The sequence below is a fragment of the Triticum aestivum genome, chromosome 2B (assembly GCF_018294505.1).
Source record: "Triticum aestivum cultivar Chinese Spring chromosome 2B, IWGSC CS RefSeq v2.1, whole genome shotgun sequence".
In the NCBI taxonomy this organism is placed as follows: Eukaryota; Viridiplantae; Streptophyta; class Magnoliopsida; order Poales; family Poaceae; genus Triticum; species Triticum aestivum.
This window is the reverse complement of record NC_057798.1, coordinates 731491032-731494685: the sequence shown is the minus strand read 5'-3', so window position 1 is coordinate 731494685 and position 3654 is coordinate 731491032.

Below are 3654 nucleotides of genomic sequence, written 5' to 3'. Positions count from 1 at the left end.
GCTCCTCAACCTACTGAACCAACTGAAAATGTTTACTTCGAAATTCCTTCGGGTATGATAGAGAAACTGCTAGCTAATCCCTTTGCAGGAGATGGAACATTGCATCCCGATTTACACCTTATCTTTGTGGATGAAGTTTGTGGATTATTTAAGCTTGTAGGTATTCCCGATGACGTTGTTAAGAGGAAGGTTTTCCCTTTATCTTTGAAGGGAGATGCATTGACATGGTATAGGCTATGTGATGATACGGGATCTTGGAACTATAAACGTTTGAAGTTGGAATTTCACCAGAAGTTCTATCCTATGCATCTTGTTCACCCGTGATCGTAATTACATATATAATTTCTGGCCTCGCAAAGGAGAAAGCATCGCTCAAGCTTGGGGGAGGCTTAAGTCAATGTTATATTCATGCCCCAATCAAGAGCTCTCAAGAGAAATGATTATTCAAAAAATTATGCTCGGCTTTCTCTCAATGATCGAACCATGCTCGATACGTCCTGTGCTAGTTCTTACATGCTGAAGACTACTGAATTCAAGTGGGACTTATTGGAAAGAATTAAATGCAACTCTGAAGATTGGGGTTCCGACGATGGTAAGGAGTCGGGTACAACACCCAAGTTTGATTGTGTTAAATCTTTTATGGATACCGATGCTTTTCGTGGATTTAGCGCTAAATATCGACTTGACTCTGAGATAGTAGCTTCTTTCTGTGAATCTTTTGCTGCTCACGTTGATCTCCCTAAGGAGAAGTGGTTTAAATATAATCCTCCCATTGAAGTAAAAGTAGTTGCACCTATTACAGTTGAAGAAAAGACTATTACTTATAATGATCCTATTGTTCCTACTACTTATGTTGAGAAACCACCTTTTCCTGTTAGAATGAAGGATCATGCTAAAGCTTCAACTATTGTTCGTAAGAGTAATACTAGAACTTATACACCTCCTGAGCAAATTAAAGTTGAACCTAGTATTGCTATTGTCCGGGATATACCCCGCGGTGTAACCCGGCCGGAAGTATAACCCGGCCGGACTTGGTGACTCACTAATGACCCGCCCGATCCTGGCGACTTATGGGTGACCTGGCAAGCGGATCAGAGGAGCGACAAGACCCGGGGGCCCAGGAGGCTCAAGGCCCAGAAGGCCGGTTCACGTTTAATGGTGGGCCGGCTTAAGAGGAAAGGCATGAGGAATATCTCCCTTACAAGGAATCAAGACCCGGACTTGAGTCCGGCTTGTAGTACAAGATAGGCTAGTTCTAGTCCTACTAGCAGGCCCGGCACATAGGCCGGGAAAACGGGGCGCCCGCCCTGGGCCCCGGAAAGCAGGGGCCCCAACCGAGGTAGTTCCTTCATAGCTCGTAGGAAGCCCAAGAAATTTATTGAGAAAGTAGAGGGTCCATTCGGTCGTGGCGCTGGGGCAAAACCCATCGTCAATCTTTCTCCTTGATTCCTCCACATCTCCCGACTCCCATAACAGCGCCGCCACTCCCATGCGTTTCCGATTCCAAGGTCACCGCTGGCCATTAATGGAGATTAAAGGCGAAAATCCGTTCCCATATCAGCTCTCCTTCCCTTCTCAATGTTCTTCGTTCCCCATCAACTAGATGTTGGAAACATGGAGACGGTAGGTGTTCTTCTTTTCTTCCTTCCCATAATCCCGTCCCTCCTTAATTAAATAGCTATGTCCTCCTGCTCTGAGGAGTCCACATCTACCTGCATAGGTGTTCTTCTGATATTCACTGGATCTAAGTGTGAGAGTCCTCGGGAGTCAGGAGATTAGGAGAACTGCAGCATGGGGGAAATTATTGAGTTCTTGCTGTCGTCTTCTCGTTCATGCTGAATACTGCAACCTGCCGATCTGGCAATCTAGATCCACATCAATCCATATTCAGGTGTGTTTGTTCCCTATATTAATCATTTATATGCTAACTGTTCCTATTAGTGTCATCTAGAAAGTGTGTATCTGGTAAAAAAAGAACATTAAAAGGCAGCTCAAAGATGAATTGGTAAAAACCCAAAAAGGACCAATTGACAAATTTTTTAGAACTAGTAATTCTTCTAGAGACCCCTTGGAACTGGCCATAGTAAGTGTTGAAGAGCAACTGACTGAGAATACAGATGCTACTAATGATGATATGAACGATGGTGATAATAATTCCAGCCAACATGAAAAGTTGAAAACCTAAGTCACTAACCAAATTCAGAAATACCGGGAGTCGATGAACAACAATCATGCACTGTTCATATTTTGGATCCTCCAAACTATGACAATATGATTGATATGGATAGGGCTATTTTAGTTGAGATAGTAATTCTAGACATAATTCTAGACAAAATGAATTCTTTGTTGTTAAAATTTAGTAAAACGATTATGTGGAATTACATTATTTCATTACTATCATGGTGTAGTTCTCCTTATATCAATAAATAAATTCTATTGTCAATTCTTAAGACCAAAGATCATCGTCTAGGATATGCACTAGATATTTACTTTTTTAATAGAAAATATTTTTAGATTTCGAATCAACAAGGGCCCCTTGTTGGTGTCTTGCCCCAGGGCCCCACAAATCTGTGGGCTGGCCCTGCCTACTAGGACTCCACATGTAACCCGCCCCTCTAACATATATAAGGAGGGGCAGGGCTCCCCAAAGAGGGACAGAAAAAAGAACAATCTCTAGGGCTAGATACAAGAGCCGGCTTACCGGCGACTCTCGTAGGATCGTAATGAGACCTAGCCACAAACAGCATGTAGGGTTATTACCGGATGATGTTTCCCGGGGCCCGAAGCTGTCTAAATCCTTATCTTACGTGTTGCGTCTCTCGTCCCGATCAACCCCTCTCAAGCTACCACATAGATGCGTTGGCCTCGCGACTAAGTCCTGACACTAAGACATCTGACGTGACAATTTCACGACAATTGGCACCCACCGTGGGGCCATCGCACGGTGGTGTTGAGTTCTTGGACAGATCTTTCTAGTGTTCGAGAAGTTCGCAATTTTCTGGATGAAGAAAGACTCAGCTCGAAAGGATCGGCAACATCTGTGAGTTCATCAGCCCAGATTTTACGGTCCGTGAGATTTAAGTCAGAGAAGAATTAGGGTTACGGTTGATCTGCTGCCGCCGTCGGGCGATTTATTCTGTCGTTTCCAAGTCGCCAAAAACTGACAGAGACGCATCTGATCAAATCGATGCCTCACGTGTGCCTGCTCTGCTGCTACTTCGACTCCAAACTGGATATCGAGACAATCTGATTATTGCCAGGGTCACGGTCAAATAGGAACTTTAAAAAACAGAAAGGAAAAGACGAAACAGTCAATGACCCAGAGTCAGACTCAGCCATGATTCGGATTTCTTTGTTCCGCCTCTATGTCCAACCCGCCGCCGCCGGCGCGCCCGATCGATGTTGTCTCTGAGCCGGCCCCTGCAGAACAGCCTCTACCCCCGTGCTGCCCCGCCTGGGTGCCTTCGCCTCTACCGCGTCGCTGTCGCCACGGCCAAGCGGCCTCGTGCTCGTTTCAAGCCATCTCAGCACGACCGCACCTTCGCTCCTCTGAGCCGCCATCGCGCCCTTGCTCCACCAAGCCGTGCCAAGCCACCTCTGCACCCCTGCAGTCGCCGCTTCCACTGCTGCTCCGAGCCGCCGGAGAGCTGCCCT